Raw genomic sequence first — 19970 nt, forward strand, 5'->3', positions numbered from 1 at the left:
TATGAACATTTATGTTGTTTCCGGTTTCCATGCTTTCAACAATGTGCCTGAGTAAGTTTTTACTTGTCTCTTTGCGTGTATGTTTACTTAGGGTGTATATATATAATTGAAATTTGATATTGTAGTATGTATGCCTTTTCAAACTTACTAATTATCGTCAAGTTGTTTTGTGTGTTTGTTGTACCATTAGCAGGATAAGAGATCCCATTTTTCCATATTGTCAACAATGTTTGGTTTTTAATTTCAATTTAGCCAGTTTTCTGGTTGTGAGACGATATCTCATTTAAATTTTTTTATTTACCCAATTTACTAAGATTGATCAAATTTTTATATGGTTACTAGATAATAAGGCTTCTCTTCAGTTAAATCCCTACCTAAACTTTTGCCACTGTTTTTCATTGGGTTGTTTCTTTATGTTTTGGTTAACAATCCTTTCGTAGATTGTGTTGTAACATCTTTGTGTATCACCTATTCTCATTTTTTATAGTTCTTTCATCATACTGAAATCATTAATTTTAATATTCTCTAATTGTCAATCTTTCTTCTTTTAGATTGTGATATTTTTTGGTTTTAAGATATTCTTCTCTACCCAATATAATAAGTATCTTTCTTTCTAAGATTTAAAATTTTCCTTTTTATGATAAGGTTTTTAGTTCATCCAGAATTTACTTTTATGAATGCTGTGATATAGATAACCAAATATCCTTCACTATCTATGGAATAGCTCATCCTTTCTCTACTGACATGTACAAACACAAATACACACACCACACACACATAGACATGTATGAATCTGTCTCTTGATGCTAGATTCTGTTCCATTAATCTATTTGAATGATCATGCCTCAATAATACAAAACCTTGATTAATATAACTTTTTAGTAGGTCTTGGTGTCTGGCAGGATAAATTCTTCTTCTTGTCAATCTTAAAAATTATCTTAGCTATCCTTAGCCATTTACTTTCAACAATTTTTGATATCCACTTGCCAATTTCCATGAAACATTCTATTGGAATTTTAGTGAAATTCCATTGTGTCATGTATTAATTTTGGAGAGAATTAACATCTTTATCATATTGAATGCTGACATCTATAAATATGGTAGATGTTGCCAATTACTTAGGTGTTTTTGAAAGTCTTTTGTGTTTGTAATTTGCTGCCCATAGGTTACTTGCTTATGTTTTGTTACAGTTTTTGTTGCTATTTTAAATGATAGTTGTCTTTTATTACATATTCTAATTGGTTTTAGTTTTTTTTGCTATTTTAAATAGTAGGTTTTATTCATTATCTCTGTTGTTGCTTTCATTACTTTCTGCTCTTACATTTATTAATTCCTTTCTTTTTAAAGTGTGCTATTCTTTTTCTAGTTTCTTTGGTTAAATAATACTTATTAAATCATTTGTTATGGAGTTAAGTGCTTGCATCTTAAATGTAGAGCTTGATGAGTTTTGACAAAGGTCACGCATGTGCAAACAACTCAATAGAGATATAAAACATTTCTATAATCTCAGAGAGTTCTTTTGTGTCACTTTCCATTCAACCACAGCAACTTCACTTATCCAGTGTTCTGATTCTATCATAATAGGTTAGTATTGCCTGTTACTGAAATCCATATGAAACAAATCACATATATTCTCTTTTGTTTCTAGGTTCACTCATTCAGCATAATGTTTTTGAGATTTGTACATGTTGCATACATCAGTAATTATCATCATCATCATCATTTTTAAATTACTCTTCTGAGTTGTGTCCCATTGAATGAACATATCACAGTTTATCTGTTCTACCACTGTTAGATATTTGAGTTGTTTCCAAATTTGGGCTATTGTGAGTACAGCTATTATGAACATTCTAACACAAGGCTTTGGGTGGGCATATGTTATTTCTTTGGGTTAAACACCTAGGGGTAGAATTGTGGGGACATTTAGTTGATGTATATTTAGCATTATAAAAAACTGCCAAACAGCTACCAAAGAGATTGTACAATATTACACTCACCCCAGCATGAGAGTTTATAGTTTCTCCTCATCCTTGTCAACATTTGGTGTTGTCAGTTTTAATTTTACTCATTTCAGTGTGACATATTAACCAGTTACAGTTTTAGTTTACATTTTCCTGATGATTAATGATATTAGACATCTATACTTTGCTTATCAGCCATTTGTGTATCTTCTTTTGTGGGGGGTCTGTTCAAATCTTATACTGTTTTTATTATGTTTGTTATCTTTGTTGTTGTTGATATGTCAAAGTTCTTTGTATATCCTAGATGCAACTCTTTTGTTAGTTGTATATATTGTGAATATTTTCTTCCAGCTTCTGATTTGCCTTTTCATTTCCTTTAACAGTCCCTTCTGATCAGCAAGAACTTTTAATTTTGAGCCATTTATTTAATAATTTTTTCATCTTTTGGTTAACGTTTTGTGTCTTGTCTAAGAAATCTTTACCTACTGCAAAGATGCAAAAATATTTTAGAAGCTTTCCAGTTTGTACTTTAGATTATTGTCTGTGGTCAGTCTAAAACTAAGGTTTGGTAGTTGTGTGAGGCTATGGTCAGAGGATGTGTTTTTGGTTTTTTGGTGCTTTAGTTTTCTGTCTTTTTTGTTTTTTTTTTTAAGCCAGTTGTTATAGCACCATTTATTGAAAAGCTTTTCTTTCTCTCATTGAATTACCTTGGAACCTTTGTTGAAAATTAATTGGTTGTATGATTGTGGATTTATTTCTGTACTCTTTATTCTTTCTATTTATCTATTTGTTTAACCTTAAGCTGGCACCACACTGTGTTGATGACTGTAACTTTGATGTAAATCTTGAATCAGGTAGTAAGAATCACCCTAATTTTCTTTTTCCTTTTCAGGATTGCTTTTGACTATTCTAGTTCCTTTGCATTTACATCTGCATTTCAGTGTCAACTTGTAAAAATTAACAACAAAGGAAGCCTGTTGGGATTTTGATTGAGTTTGTGTCAAATCTTGACATTATTCTTCTAATCCATGAATATTTATTTAGATCTTTAATTTCTCTCAGCAATGTTTTGTAGTTTTCAGTATAGAATTTTTCTTTGTTCATATTTTAAATCTATATACATGGAATTAACAAATTATTTTCCAATTAGATACTCTCTGTATATAGAAATTCAGTTGCTTTCTGTATATTCAAGTTGTGTGTGTTGTTTTGCTAAATTAACTTACTATTTGAGAAAATTATTTCTTACAGTGCTTCCTGTTAATATTCACGCCATCTATGAATAAAGACGTTTTACATTTTCCTGTGGAATATCTATACCTTACTTTATTGCATTGGCTGAGACCTTCAGTACCATATTGAATCAAAGTGGTGAGAACAGAAATTCCTGTCTCTTTTCTGATCACAGGGGAAAGCATTTAGCATTTCACTATTAAGTATAATGAGAGATGTAGGTTTTTCATAGACACCCTTTATCAGATTGAGGGAGTTGCCTTCTTTTGCTAGTTTTTCCTCCCTTACTCTCTTCATGTGATAAATCACATTGGTTGATATTTAAATGTTAATCATTTTATAAATATTATATCTTTCCTTCCTGGAATAAATCCTAGTTGGTTAGGGTATACTAGCATTTTTTATGTATTGTCAGATTCAATTTTCTCGTTTCCTTTTAAGGATTTTGTGGCTTATGCATACTGTGCCTGGTATATATTTTTTCATTCTTTATTTTCAACCAGTCTGTGTCTTTTGTTTAAAATGTATATGTGGAGCATACCCTTTGATCTGCATCTTTTATTCAGTCTGGCAATCTCTATTTTTATTGTAGCGTTCAGCTACTTTATATTTAATGTAATTATTAATATGTTTGGGTTTAAATCTACTGTCTTGCTATTGTGTTTCTATTTGTTTCATCTATTGTTTTTATGCTTTCTGTTTCTTTTCCCATGCTTTCTTTTGGTCAATTAAATACGTTTTAATATTCATGTTAACTCCTCTGATGGACTATCCCGTGGTTGCCGTAAGTATTATAATAGGTACCCTTAACTTATCATAATCTAATATTGCACATCTCTAGAGAAAATCTAAGAACCTCTATCTTATATTTTTCTGCCTGGAATGTTAAGTTTCTGATTTTGAAAAACACTACAAATTGGATATTATTAATTATTTTATAGGGAATAGTAAAATACACAGATGCAATTAAATGTATACAGAAGTATTTTTGTGCATATATAAAATATATATAGTCATATAGTTACTTTTAGCCCATTCTTTTACTCCATATTGGATTTTCTTCCTGCTGAAATTTCTTCCTGCTGATAGTGGTAAGCTATATTAATAATTTTTATTGTAACATGATTCATTTTGCCTTCCTTCTAGAATCATAATTTAGTATGGCATCTGTATTAGTTAGGGTTCTCTAGGCAAACAGAATCAACTAGAGATAGCTATAAATATAAGATTTATAAAAGTGTCTCACGCAACAGTGGGTATGCATAAGTCCAAATTCCGTAGGGCAGGCAGCAAATTAGCAACTCCAGTGAAGATGTCTGATGAACTCCTTAGGCAGCGAACTAGCAACTTCGACGAACATGTTCGATGAACTCCTTAGGAAACGAACTGGCAACTTTGACTAACTCGTCAGGAAATGCTTCGCTGGTCAGCCGAAGAAGTGAAGGTCCTCTATCTGCCTCGCTTTGAAGTCTTCAACTAATTGGATTAAATCCAGCTGATTGCATTCTCTCATTGTGGAAGACATGCCCTTCATTGACGTCATCAGTCACAGCTGCAGCCAATTGACTGATGATTTATCAAACTAGCTTTCTGGTTTATTAAGCAGCCACAAACATCCTTGCAGTAAAGGTTAGGCCAGTGCTTGCTTGACCAGATACCTGGGTACCATCACCTGGCCAAGTTGACACATGAACCTAACCATCACAGCATCAAATATGAGAATGATGGTTATTTTATCTTAGAATTTTCATATATTACCACAGTTTCTCCTAACGTAGTTAGCTGATACGAAATCTGCTCTAGCTATAATTATTGTTCCTTTCTATAAGTCATAGACTCTTTTCATCTGTTGGATTTTAAGATTTTTCTGTTTATCCTTGATATTTTGTAGTTATACACTCCTGTATCTAGGTATAAATTTGTTTTAAAAACTTCTGATAAGTTCTTAGACAGTCATTTTGAAAAGAATAGTAATAAATATATTTGTTCTTGGAAAATTCTTTGCCTTTACCTCTTAAAATATTGCTTCTCTATCAATTTGACCCTTTTCTTCTACAGCAGAAGTTGGCAACTAGGCCCATGGATCAAACCAACAAGAGGTCTGTTTTCGTAAATAAAATCTTATTGGAACACAGCCAAGCCACATCCATTAATTTAGGTAATCTCTATGGCTCTTTTGCCATACATGGCAGAGTTGAAAAATTGCAACAGAGACTGTCTAACCTGCAAAGCATAAAATAGTTTCTAGCTTTCTCTTTACAGAATAAGTTTGCTGACCTCTTGTGGTAGGTTGAATTATGTTTCCCAATTTAAACATGTTCTTTATCTTAATCCACATCTCTTGGGGTGTGAATCCATTGTAAATAGGACCTTTTGAAGATGCTATTCTTAATTAAGGTGTGGCCAAACTGAAGGAGGTTGAGTCTTAATCTGAATTATTGGAGTTCTTTATAAGCAGAAGTAGTTTAGACAGAGAGAGAAAATGTCAAGTGGAGGAGCTCGATCAATGTACCCCAGGATAGAAAGAAGAAGGCATGGCTGTGTTATGGGGAAAGCAAAGGAATCCAAGGATTGCCAGTCAGTCAGAACTCTACCAACCCTGGAAGGAAGCAAGACTTCCAGCTTCTGAAACTGTAAGCCAATAAGTTTCTGTTGTTAAGCCAACCCATTTTGTGGCATTTGTCTTAGCAACCTGGCAAACTAAGACACCCATGTTCTAGACCTCCTATTAGATGTGCATTGAGCAAAGAATAGGAAAAGAAGAAATGGAGTTGACACATTTAGATAACTATGGTGAGGCAATATTTCCTCTATAATTCTAAACTAATTCACCATATTTTCATGATGCTGAATTTCTGTACATTTGTTCTTGATTTTCCAATTACTGATTCTCTTCACACATTCCAGTCTAGAGTTTACTCGTCTTTGTATTTTTTTTTTAATTTTTTGACTATCTTCTCATTTCCAGAATTTATTTGGTCAATTTCATATAAACTATTTATGATTCATTTCTTCTTGTTCTAATTCAGAGTTTCTTCCATTTATCTCACCCATTGAAATTTAAGCTCCATTTTCCCATGAGAGCAGTGATTTTCATTTGTCTTTTTTTTTTTTTTTTTTTTTTTTTGCTATATTCCCAGCACCTGGATTTACATATGGCACAATTAGTCTCTCATAGATATTTTCTGACTAGCATTTAGGACTCTAAATACACTTTTTTGTATTTTTTTTCTCAAAATCATTTTATTTTTTAATGCTACCTGAGGTCAATTCACATGAAAATTGTTGATTTTGTTGTTCTGTTTCTTATTGTTAGATTTCCTTATGTATTTTGGAATTTTGATTTATAGATTGTTTTTTGAATGAAAAACCACATGCACTTTATACACCTCTTTCTCTCCTAGTGGTTCAGAAGAGATATAAACCTAAGTTCTCTGTTGGCACTTCAGGCTTTATGCCCCTTAGACATGTTGGAAATAACTCAGAGAGTCACTGAGCCAGAATGTGACTTGGCTCAATTCCTGGACAAGTGGTCACACTTACCTTTGTCTTCTTGCTCTACCTAAGAGCAGAGTTTCATATAAGTCATAGACACAACCAATGGTCAGCAGTTTGGTTTTTTGTTTGTTTGTTTGTTTGTTTTTTTTAGTACCTCCTCACAAGTTGGAAAGGGAATAGGCAGAAGAATCCCATAAGTAAGTCCGGTTCTGGTCACCGACCCTTGAACAGCACTTTTAGCCATTTTTTCATTATAACTGAATTTCCAGGTCCCTTGGTTGGATGCTTTCAACATCTTCCTCTGGTACCACTTTGTATTTCTATTCTTTTCTGTTTCATCTCCTGGCTTGTTTGTGGAGCCACCCATATATTTTTAAGATTTTTTTCTTTTTATAGTCTGTGGATTTGGAGACTAGTAGTTTCCCCCATGTGTAATTATATCATCTCTACCCTCATCTTTAACTTTCACCTGTTTGTTTTGCATCATGATTATCTCCTTCCTCTCTTGCATAGCCAGGTCCCCCATCTATACTGTACAATTTCCATTATGAAGTAAGCATGCTGTAATATTTCTCTTCTTACTAAAACCCTACTTTCACCTCCATCTCTCCAGTTAGTACCCACAGGTTTCTTCTGCTTTATATCACATGCCTCACAATAGTTACCTGTATGTGCGAACTCCATTTCTTCTCTTCCTATTCTTTGCTCAGTGCACTCTACTCCTTCACCGAAACCATGCACTTCAAGGTTGCTAATGACCAACCTATCCCAAATTCATCGGTTATTTGTCAGTCCCTCACTTTGCACAGCTTACCAAAACCATTTGACACATAAAATCTCTTCTTCTTAAAAAGTTTCCTTTCCTTGAATTTGGTAGTACCCCACTCTCCCAAATTTCCTTTGCTCCTTTTCTGAACCCTTGTCCAGTTTCTTGATTTATTTTTTTCATGTTGGAATGTCCCAGGAATCAGTCTTACGCCTCTTCTGTATTTCTACTTACTCCCAAGTGATTTCATTCAGTTCCATGTTTTCTGAGACTAGCCACATGTTCTGGATGCCATTTTGAGATGCTACATTCCACTTCTATCAGGTATTTCAACTTTATATCCAAAACGGGACTGTTGATTCCTTCCTGGACCCTTGTCAAAAAGCCTCCTTCCCCTGTGTTTTTTATCTCAGCAAAATGACACTTATTCAATTACATCAAGCAGAACAAACAAAACAAAACAACAACAAAAACCTTGTCACCCTTGACTCCTCCCTCTGCTTCACAACCAATATCTAATCTTTCAGAAAATCCTGTTGTCTCTATTTTCTAGCATATATTCACATTCTGACCATTTATTACCATGGCCATGACTCACCAACATTTAATCCATCATAATCTCTCACCTGGGTAGCCTCTTAGCTCAAGTTTAGTTTACCTTTCTTGATTCATAGAGCCTATTTTCCATAAAACTGCCAGAGTGCTCCTTTTAAAATGGAAGGCACATTACTTTATTCCCCTGCTCCTAACCCTCCAATTGCCTCATATCACACTTGGAGTAAAACCCAAATTCCTTCTAATACTTCTGGATTTTGCCCTGGCTGCCCTACCTAAGATCTATAGGATTTTGGTCGTGGCTACTTATTTGATTTTATTTCCTCCTGCTCACTCACTGACCTCTAAACACACTGCCTAATTTCCCTCAAACACACCAAGTTTTGTCTTTTTTCTACTATGAATGTTTTGGTAATAAAAATTAGCTTATATTTGATTGGAGAACAGGATAATCATGTCAGCATAATGCAAAGTTGCATTTGTGTTTATGTATTATTTTTCAGACATAGGGAATGAAAATAGCTGGAGAAGAATTATAACTACTTCAGCAGGAATGAAAAAAATCCCTGAGCTCAGCTTTTGCCCTGGGAGTCAGAACCCACTCTAAGAAAAAACAGAGAAGTACAACCCTATCCAGAAAAATGCAACCCTAGCCTTTTGCAGCTGTTACCAAGGTGGACTGCACTGTCTCCTGTGCGAACTGTCTATTGCTTTTAGAGCTCCACTTACTTTTTCACCGTGTCAGCTCTTGCCAGTTGATTTCCAATCTATTGCTTTTTTTCACCTTAAATATACATTTTGGCAGCCTCCAGCCATCCTTAGCTACCTGCCTGGGTGACCCAATTTGTTCTATCAATGTCTGGTCTGAGAGTTGTAAGATTTTGTGTGATCTCCTAATCTTAATTTCCACTTACATTTGAGTATTTTTAGGACATATTTGTGAAAAAAATAGTTTCACCTTCAACCCCCAGTATAAATATATCAAAGTAACAGAAACACCTAAATTTTCCAGCCTCGGGGCCTTGCCAGTTGTTCTCTCGGACAATGACACTTTTCTCCAGATAGTTTCATGACTCACCTCCTTGCTTCATTCAAGTCGCTCTTCAAACGACCCTTCTCCACAAGGCCTTCCTAAAGAACATGTCTAAACAATACCCTCCCTCATTTGTCTGTCCCCTTAACTTCTCTTAATTTTCTTCTTAGCACGTGGTATTGTATATTCATTTGTTTATAGATTGTCTGTCTTCCACACTAAAATGTAAATTCCATCAAGGCAGGGACTTTGTTCTGCTCACTGCAACAAAATTTTTGGCACATAGCTAAGTGCTCAATAAATATTTGTTGAATGAATGAATACACGAATAAATGTGGGAATAGTTTCCTCCTGTTAAAAACAGTTTCCCACAAATTGGTCTTGATGCAAACTCCTTCTGTAAAGTAGTTTCTCAAATTGAAATACATATAAAACTAGAAATTATTTAAAACACATGAGTTAAAGTAATTTTATGAATTAATAGGTTTAGCTACAAACCAATGCTAATAACTTAAACATAATTGCTAAAATTCTTTTAACTATAAAAATTTACTTTAGGGTTCTTAATGTTTTCATTAATAGCTTCAAAAGAATAAATTAAAACTCTATGGTGTGGCTGGAATGCTACATCTTTAAATCAGGAAAATTAAGCTTGAATATAATAATACACACCCATCTGGTAGAGTTATATTCTTTATATATTTTCCATTCAGGTGTTTGAATAACCAATACTATGTGACACAAACATTTAACCTTCTCAGTAATTTTTTCCTTTCAAGATTGTGATGGTGACAACCTATTTCCTTTAGCTCCTCATTTATATTCCTTATTATTGACATGTCAGGGGAATTGGTGGGCTCCCACTTCCCACTGGTGAAAACCCTACAGGCAAACAAAAGTTTTGGACCTTATTGAACAGAATTAGAGGAGTCCTAAAATTTGCTATCCTATTTACATATTTCTTGGTGGCACTGGAGATGCATGACAAAGTTTAGAGTGGGTAGCAAGCAGAGACAGATGAAACTGGACTACGTACTGAAGCTAGGAGAGATTCTGTAGAACACATTACATCTTCACAGGTGAAGCATTTCTTATGTAATGTGATGCTTTGAAGAATTATTGTAATCTGGAAGAATTAGTAGAGTGCAGAAAGGGATGTTTACTAAAGAGATAAGTTAGTATTAATATTTTAACAAAATAGAATTAATTATAATTTGGAGATGGACTTGATATATTTAGAAATATTCTCCTAACAGAAACTTATAGCATGTTTTCAAACAATGTATGTTGTTCATCTTTTTGAATATTTATTCTTAGGCAATGACTTCCTCTCTTATCAAGGCTGCTACATAATTTAGCTCTGAAAGATTTGAGCAAAATATACTTCAGGAAAACCTAATTGCCCTTGATTTTCAATTTTCTTTCTGGAAGCTTTTTGAACCATATGCTTTAACTTGTATTAGATCTCAAAAAATCAGTTAATTCTAAGAAATCATTTTGAGCATGTATAGATTTAAAATCAGATGATCTCAGTTGTACTTAAAAATATATAAGACTGTGATTTTAGGGTAGATAGTCTCCATTTTCCCATGTTTTCCCAAATGTGAGGTGTGCAGCAAAACGGCTGGGGTGTAACTCTGTAATTAGACTGCCTGCATTTGACTCTTTTGTCCTCCACTGACTGATTGTGTTCACTTGGGCAAGTATATACCTTAGTTCATTCATCTGTAAAAATGATTAGTAACTACCTCCAGAGAATGTTGTGATGATTATCATAAATTAATAAATATAAAGTATTTAGAACAGTATCTACTATGTAGTAAGCATTCAGTAAATGTAAGCCATATTTCATTTTTCCTCCCAAATAAGGTTGCATATTAACAACATGAGAAGCAAGGGATTTGTAAATGTCAAAAGAAGCAATATTGAAGTACTGTCTATTTATTGTATAAATAAATGGAGAAATCTGTTATTTTAAATAACATATTAAAGAGAATATTAATCTTTTGATTTTTAACTGTCTCCTGAATGAAACCACTATGCTTTCGCAGCACCGTTTTTGATAGTGATATTTCTATTTAGGTGTATAAATCTTATAATGAAAAATAGAGGTTGAAGAAGAAAAATTTAATAAGATAGAAGATATAAAAGAAAAATTTAACATAGATATTATGACATATTAAGAATTACTTTTGAACCTCCAGATTATGAACAGAAGTAATTAATGTGACAAATACTAGAAATTGGTGTGTGTGTATTAAAGAAGTGACATTTCTACTCTGAAATCTTCTTTTTAGGATTTGGATACTTGGTAATAAAAATTGTCTTGAGGTTGAAATCTATCATATGTGGTGTTAATTTGAAGAGCAAATGGCTTTCCATTTATTTAGAAATTTTTTCATCGTATTTTGAAAAGTAGGGAAAACATTAGTTGAATATTTATAACTTATTACACTCTAAAGGAAAGTAGTTTTCTTAAAATTGAAATTTGGTGTTTGAAAAGTTATGATTAAATTTTGAAGACTGTTCACAAGACAACACACACACACACTCACATATTTATGGGGATAATCATAGATTATAATTCACTTAGCAATAGCATGTGGAGGCAGAGGAGAAACTTGAAGGTGAAATAAGATATGTGCTAATAGTCAGTGCTGGGGTTGCACACCACAGGGGCTTGATTAGCCATAGTAACTGTGCTACTTTGTTTTTTGTGGGGTTTTTTTTTTGTTTGTTCGTTTTTCATAAAATTTGTACATTTTAACTACCATCAATTAGAGTTAGTCTCACATTCAAGCAAAAACAAAAGAAAACAAAACAGAACAAAAAACCAAATAACTGCAAATGTATTTGCTGCTTTAGAAACATCTTTTTTTTTTAATGACATTGAGCTACAGAAATAAGTGTTGAGAAAAATTGCACAGTTTAAGTAATGGTTCAGACTAACAAAAGTAGGCCATTTGGGGAAAATGTTTTGGTGGAATTAAGAATTGAGATGACTTATGGTATACAGAACAGTATCATAGAGTTTGAAAAAATTCTGTTCACTCTACTCTTTTGTTCCAATTACTTTGGGGCAGTATGTTATACAGAATCATACAGTGTGTGTGTGTGTGTGTGTGTGTGTGTGTGTGTGTGTGTTCAAACAGGTTTCTGGTAGGAATTCTCAAGTCATATATATTCATTAAACCACCTTTGTTTTGAACACCCATTCTGGTTGACTGCTGATAATAGAATCTAGTTAATTTCAAGTGAGCTCAGACATTTTGATATTTCTTGATTTCAGTTTTACCCAGTGAATTCAGAGTATATTCAAGACTCCACCACCTTCCTGTGGTGGTTTATGGAGCATCTTGGCATAGACGTGTATTGTATGTCCTCTGTCCTATGCCAGCAAACTTGAGAAGGAGCTCACTCTAAGGTCTTTGCTTGTCAGCATTTAGTTCCACTGGAATCTGAGACCACATTTAAGGTGCCACTGGAGCTTTTGTTGGTTGGTTTGTAGACTCTGTGACTATTTTCGGAGCTTTTTCAGATCTTGCAGCCATCTAAGACTTATCATAACCCTCTCAAGGAGGGCAGTGGGCATGGGAAAATTTGTACTTTTCCCTTTTTGTGGCTGTGATTGACTTGAGCAAGTTGTGGAACTTTCTCAGATTATCTCTGCATGGAATTGCTATGTCTTGATTTATTAATCTGCTATTTCATCAAGATGGTTTTAGGGATTTTTCTCTGAGGCTTGGCATCTCCCTGGGTTTCAGGGATCCTTTTTCTTTTGTATCCTTACCAAAAAATATCTGGAACTTCTGTTATTTCCTATTATCCTTTACTGTAATGCTAGGTCCACATTGGGTTTGGTCGTTCAAGGCACTCCCTTTGATATCTATAGAAACATTTAAAATCATGCTGGATACTTTTTATTGCTCCTCTGGATCCTTTTCTCCACCATTGTCTACCCTGCTCTATGCCCTAGGAGGCTGAATTATTTGGACAAAATTGATGGAAAACTTGCTCTCTGGCTTCTAGTTGAATTTGGCTAATGGTAAATACCAGCAAGAGACTGGAAAGCAGAAGGAGAGTGATATAAGAGCATTTATTCTCCCATCTGAGTCCTATGATGTTGCTGAAGGTCTGAGTTCCTGTCAGTTGACCCTAATCTAGGACAATAGTTGATTTCTCTGGGTTCCAATAACCTCTCGGGGAGGAAGCCCTTATTTTATCAGGCCATGCTGGTAACAGCTCCCTCTTCCGCTACACCCAGATAACTCCCCATACATTTTGGTTTCCCTTATACCTGCTTACATGTTATAATTTATCCCTTTATTTGGCTGTCTACCTGACCTGTTTTACAATCCGTTCTTTTTGCTGATAGTACCTTGACTGTTACAGTATTTGACAGCATAAGTGGCTCCAGGAAGTAGAACTTCAACTTGGGATTCTGAAATTGGTTTTCTCAAATAGTTAAGGAGCCCATGGTTAACCTGCTTGCTAGAGAGAAATGTAATATAGAAATCTGAGGCATGTGATAAGATCATGATTATTCCAGCTATTACCAGTGGTGGCAAGGGATGAAGTCCACCTAGAAAGCAAGGTTTTGGGAGATCAAGTGGCTTTGGTACCTAGTTGCTATGTAACAATAATGATTATGAAGGCTGGGTGGTCAGCTGATTTTTTCAGATGACCCTGGGTAATACATATATATTATATATATGTATAATGACAAACTGAGGGCCTTGTATGCTAATGCAAAACATGTGTGCAAAGTGACAAAGCTCCTATGTCAGCTTGCAAGGAATCCTTCACCTCTTGAAGTCTCAGGGCACATCTGGCTAAGGATCAAGCCCCTGGCTTGATTCCAAAGAAGGCAGAGACCCAAGCACCAATTAATTACTCAACCCTTTCAGGTTTCTTATGTTAAGTCAAGTGCTTTGGTGGAGAAGGAGTGAGACCCTGAGCTATGAGAATGGAAACATTGGACAGATACAGACAAAACTATGGAATTTGAACTCCCAAATCTCGATGAACATCCTGTGTTGCCAGAGTCAGCCCTTCTCCAGTAGGTTAGGTGGATGAACTTAACTGTTAGATATAAGGTGAGACCAATTATCATAATAGACAGCATGGGTAGACTGACAGTCACATGATATGTCCCAGAGGAATCTGTGATGATGTCCAATTGTTTGTGAGTCTCTAGAAATAAAACAGTTCAGCAGCCTATGAGGTGCTTCTTGACACATATTGGCAGAAAGACCCTAGACATTGTGGGCCAAAAGTTTAATTCAAGTCTCCTTAAGGGATTCATATATTCTTTTTTTTTTTTTCCACCGGAATTTATTAACATCACGATGAACACAAACTGCATGTGTGGAAAACTTAGTATCAGAGAGAAAGCAGTTTCTGTAATTGCAAGTTCTTTCCGCAGTCTAATGCACCTCACTAATTTTCGATGCTCTTGTCAGTGACTTCCATCCTTACAACACACTCCAAAGAGATCCTAATGTTTACATCCGTGTGTTCAGTGTCAACACTATGCTATCACCAAACAATCGGTTGTAGGATCGTTTCATTATCGAACAGTTATTGAGCGCTCAGTGTCAGGCATACGAGGCGTTAAGTAAGCGTTAGGTGGACAAAACTTCCCTAACAGGCATTGTGCCCTAGGTTTATCCCGCTGTAGTGAAACAGTGAGAAGCAGAGCCTTGGGGTAACATTTTAGGGCAAATGCTTTTTAACTTGTGATTTTAAAGAATAATTGCAAGGATCAAGGTGCTAAAACCATTTCACTTTGCGTACCACAAACTATACAGCGGAATAAAACGCCATTAAACTAGCCTCGGCTTCCACAATCCAGTTCCAGATAAACGCCCATATATTCTTACCTACTTCTAGATCTAGGTCAGTTCCCAGACATGAAACCTCTTAAATGAGGGAAAAAATATGTCCCTTAAAGAAAGGACACTGCCGTGCAACCACTGGTATAGACTGTGACTCTTCCTCTAACCATTCCCTGAAAGTACCAATGGACATTATCAGGTACATTTGGTGAATGAAACTACCCCAGAGTTATGGAGGTTATTATGTTCTGCCTCTGAAATGATTCTAATCATCGGAGAACAAAAATGTCACCAAAGTCCATTGGTCAGAGTGAGGGCAATGGAAGTCTTAGGTGACACAAGTAACCTTGGCTTACTTCTTCCATTGGGTCCATTATGATCATGCACAATACTGTGGTTATTTCCCTAATCTCAGATCATACAATGCAAATACATGTTTAGCAGATTCTGACCCATAAAGTGAGGGATATTAAGTATAGAAGTCAATTGGAAGTCCCTGTAGCCAACCCCACTCTCACCAAGAAAATAAATCAAATGTAGTGCTGCATCTCAGGGTGAATTTCATGATCAAAGACTTTAAAGAGACTAACTACTGATTCCTACTATATTCCCACTTTACCTGCCTGTTTGGTGAGCAGTCATGTAGGTCTTGGTTGATGATTGTAGAACTACTGAGAATTCAAATGGTGATTTACAACTGTGGTTCTAGAAGTGGTATCTTTATTACAACAAATCAACAGCACTCCTAGCACATGATATACAGACACAGACTTAGCAAATGCTTGTTTGTTCCATTCTTGTCAGCAAGGATAATTAGAAGCAACATGCATTCGTTCGAGAGAAACAGCAATATGCTTCAACTGTTCTACGGTTAGAATATGTCAAAATTTCACCTTTCTATCCTTATATAGTCTCGAGGGCCCTTAATCATTTTGACATTCTGAAGCATTTGGTATATGTTCATTGTGTAGATGAAATAAGGCTGAGTTTACTGGTAAGGAAGAAATACTCCTAGATGCTTTAGTAAGATAGTAAGACACATGGATTCTGAAGGACTGGAGATATCTTGCAAATGCTCATGCTTGCCACAACTGTGAAGCTTCTAGGGATCCAGTGGTCTTGGACATATCATGATATACTTTTTTCAGAGAGATACAAATAGCAGCACCTTCTATCACTAGTAAAACAAGCAAAACACTTGGTGGACCTCTTTGGATTTTGTTGGCTATATATACTAGTTTCTTGTGTGCTTTTTTTTTTTTTTTTTTTTTTTTTTGACCCATTGACCAGATGACTTGTAATGCTGCCTGTTTGAGTTGCAGCTGAAGGTATCAAATAGTGTGCAGCACATTCAGGCTGTGGTGTAAATTATCCTGCCACTGCCTTTTGGCTCAGAAAATACAATAGTATTAAGGGCATCTTTCACAGACTGAGATGTTTTACAGAGCTTCTGGTGACCTGCACTAGGATGCCTATCGCGTTTTGTCAAAGGTCTCTCTCCAGCTGAAAACTATTGTCTCTTTGAATAGCAGTGCCTAGCTTGATATTGGGCCCCTTTAGGGACATACATCTGAACTATGACACCAAGTGATTCCACAAAACAGACTACCTTGAAACCCTATGAAGTGCCCAACTCAGATCTCCCTATGAGAAAGAACATGCTACAAGTAGTGTGATTAGCTGACAGCTCCAGGTAATGCAATTTAGGGTTGTCTCATAGCATTCACACTGAGGCCATGCTTTCCCCAGAATGCTCCTAGTCAATGACTGAGCATGGCAGAGGAATTAGTGCCAGGCCATTCTTATCCTACATGAACTCCTATAATGGACAATCTTTGTTGTGGTGCTCCACGTTGACTTTGCTGAGGCTTTCTCAGAGCTGCATTACTATCTGGGACTAATCCTTCCACTCTCCTGTCATGGGTGTCAGACCTGCATCATGGTCTGAAGGCTTTCTCTGACTACTCTTGCATACTTAATCTTGTAATTCCTTGCAATCTCTTTACTGACCACAATTAATTACATTCTTCTCTCCAGGAAGGTACTATCACCTCTATCTAAAATTTTTCCCATTGTTGGATTCAGACTCAAGGGCCAGAATCTTGTATTTTATATCTCGTTCAGGTACAGATGGTAATACTTGTTTGCAGTTCCTAGAGTGTGACTTCCCTTTTCAGAGATGGAACTTAAAAAACAAATTGTCTTCCCCCAGCACCCATCATACATTTGTAAGACAGGAGCAGGATAATGCATTAGACATGCTCATACATGTGCAGAAGCACATTTTAGCTCCTGACCCATAGCAATTCAGAAATTTAGCTGGGCACCTGTCAGGTGGTTTTCTCTACCCTGGAGGCAGGGACTCTTATTTAAATAGAGTCCTCCTTTTGCCTCTTGAGAATGATTCCCTAATTTATTGTTCTCCCTGGCTCCTGGTGATGCTTTCTGAGACATTGATCCTTTTTTTCAAATGTGAAATGGCCATGTTTTCTGCTAAGAATCTTTCCCAGGCTGATAGCTGACCACAGAACTTGGGGGGCCCAGAAATGTCTTTTCATTTGAAGTGTCTGTCTCTTTTTGTCCATGCTGGCAGTGTTTTCATCAGTATAACTCTCTGAAAGTCTGCAGGGTATTTTTTTATGATTTGATTGGGGTATATTCCATGTTTCAAAGCCACTTCCATGAAGCGTTTTGAGACAGACCTCTCCCTACTTTGGAGCATGTGTGAGGCTGCCGTGAGCAATGCTCTTACTATTCTTACAGAAACTTTTGTCTACCTGAGAGGTACACAAGGCACTACTTTAAATCTTTCTGAGGCTGTAAAGAAGACCTGAGGGCCACATTCCTGATTTGGTTTTGATCCCTGAGGCAGCTCCTAACTTTGAGAATCTTTGCTTTGAGAGTTTGGGAATGAGAAAATTATTTTCTAATATAACACTTCCTGGTCTTTAATATTCCTGCTAAATTCTTTTATTTTCAGGTACCTTATCATGCACAGCTAAAAAAAAGGCTAGTTGACTATTTTTTTCATTTTTCCTAGTAATCTCTTTAGCCAGATTCCTGAGTTCATGAAGTTCATTTTCTATCATCCATCCAACTTACATCAGGTGAATCACCTGAATAAACTTGGATGTTACCGATGATCATTGCCACTGATCATAGTGAGAGCCATTAGAAAAGATGAAATCCTTTTTTTTTTTGGTCTTTCACCAGTTTTATCAGTGAATGTTAATTCAGGAGACCTTCTCATGATATGTGTATGTGTGTATATAAATGTATGCATGTAACGCATGCATTTATGTATCTATCTATATCTAATTATTTCTGTATTCATCTATATTTTTAAGTGACTTACTTTGACTGACAGCATAAAGTTTCCCACCAGAAGGAATATCATACCCTAACTTTGGGAATGGAAAGGAATATCAAAGAAGACAAAGGCTATCAAATCTAGGAGTGTATGCATGGGTATTTGAGGGAGGGATTTTGACATAGGTAATAAATTAAAACCACCAGATTAATTCTTCACTATAGCATTTAGGTTTGCGAAGGGTTGGGGATGTAGGAACCAAGCCTCTAACAGATTGTGAGTCTGCTACTTTTCAAAATTGTGATAAATTTTAGGACACTAGTTATCAGCTTTAACCAATGCTATCTTATAAACTATATCCAAATGTGCTAAGACAATGTTATGAACCAAATAGCATCATGATTGTATTAGAGAATAGCAGTTTAATTCCTTTGAATAGTGCAAAAATTAATATTGATAGCTTGCTAAGTGGCGAATTTCACAGGCTTATCTTTATTGAGTATTCCCTTCATATACACTTTTTATTTATTTTTATTTTTATGTAACTCACTTCTCACAATAAATTTAAGGTCAGATACAACAAAAATATGTAATGAAATATTAGTGCAATATGAACAGCAGTGGAAAATAAGGACTAAAGGAATATCATAATTGCTGGAATTAAGCTTAATGTCTGACAGAAAAAATACAAGATTCAGATAGACATATAAGATACACATGATCTACACTGATTTCTTGGGTTAAACAACTACCTGTCTGATCTCTCCTAACAATCTCTCTCTCTCCTTTATTCCAACCCCCACATCCACACACACACATATGTACGCACACATCCGTTTCTTACATAGAATTTTGTATGGGAGAATTGAGTGATATGATGTATAACGTCATCAACAACTTTCAAAAAATGTAGTATTACATTTCATTTGTCTTTTTAATATAGTGTCCTTTGATAAAAGTTGGAAGAGTAATGAAACACAATCAAAAATGACTCCAAAATGTGGTAAGCTAATAATATCTGAATAGGTAACCTGATACTGGTTTGAGGAAAAGAACTGAAAGAGTGTAGAAAAGGCATATGGTTTTTATATCTAATCTTCTGTAAATAGCATCCTTTCAGGCAAAATTTTGATAAAACTACTCAGAGAGACATTGAAGTTTTTTTCTCTGATAGCGTATTGGATGTAGGTAATCTATAAAGCATAGGGATGGAGGGTAGAGCAATATGCTTCATGAGGTGGAATGAGTGAAACATTTTTATGAAAACTGAGTTGATTTGTCTGGACTACACTCCAAGTCACAGAGGGTGGTCACAGGAATATCTGCAGGAAATTTCAGCATTTAGGATCATTTAACATTTGCTTTGGGAAGTTGTAATGGTAGTCTTTAGCACATAAATAGATTTAGGATTGTCTCCAAATTTTATACTATTGATGATCAGCAAAATGGTTCTGCTCTTACAATATTTTAAGTCATGTCACTAGAGGAAAACATTAGTAATACTCTTTTGGAATGTCTTATTTTCTCATGGTACATCAGTATGAATTACTGACAATGTAAAAATGAATTAAGTCCCTGTATGAAGTAATTTGAAGTAAGCAAATTGAATTTTGGAGAATGTCTGTCAAAGACAATAATTTTTAATTTAGAAAAAGTGGTATCATGCCACTCTTTCAGACATAATTAGATACTAGTTCCAAGTGTCTGCAGAGGGCCCTTCTGGTCCATCTTAATAAAACATTATTTTCAATAAATAGGAAAATTCAGCTAATTCTCT

Source organism: Choloepus didactylus, chromosome 16 (assembly GCF_015220235.1).
Source record: "Choloepus didactylus isolate mChoDid1 chromosome 16, mChoDid1.pri, whole genome shotgun sequence".
NCBI lineage: Eukaryota > Metazoa > Chordata > Mammalia > Pilosa > Megalonychidae > Choloepus > Choloepus didactylus.